The sequence below is a fragment of the Triticum dicoccoides genome, chromosome 7B (genome assembly GCF_002162155.2).
Source record: "Triticum dicoccoides isolate Atlit2015 ecotype Zavitan chromosome 7B, WEW_v2.0, whole genome shotgun sequence".
In the NCBI taxonomy this organism is placed as follows: Eukaryota; Viridiplantae; Streptophyta; class Magnoliopsida; order Poales; family Poaceae; genus Triticum; species Triticum dicoccoides.
In genome coordinates, this window is record NC_041393.1 from 145,475,465 (window position 1) to 145,475,887 (window position 423).

Below are 423 nucleotides of genomic sequence, written 5' to 3' on the forward strand. Positions count from 1 at the left end.
TTCCAGCCTCACGAGGCTACGATGATGCAAGCCATGATGACCAAGGCCAGGCGGGCGCCATCGGACGTAGAGGAGACAGTTTCCTCTTTGGTACTAAGGAGGCAAGGACAGGCGTGGGTTCCCGAGGAATCTACTAAAGGTTTCCATTCTGATGCTACAAGACCAAGACTACGACCAGCAGGACGGATGTCATGACCGAGCCCACCGTTGCGTCACGACCAGAAGCTTTGCAGGCGAAGACCACCTTTCGTCAGGATAAGATGTACTACTTGTCCCCATTCAAATTGGCCACTGTGGGATCCCTTCCCGCCTACGGTTTGGGAGAAGAGGACTAAGGCCACTATAACTATAGGTTAGCCGCTACCATAGAGGGGGATCGGATCCATTCGACCCTCATCACCAGAGCCCTCACGGGGCAGCTCA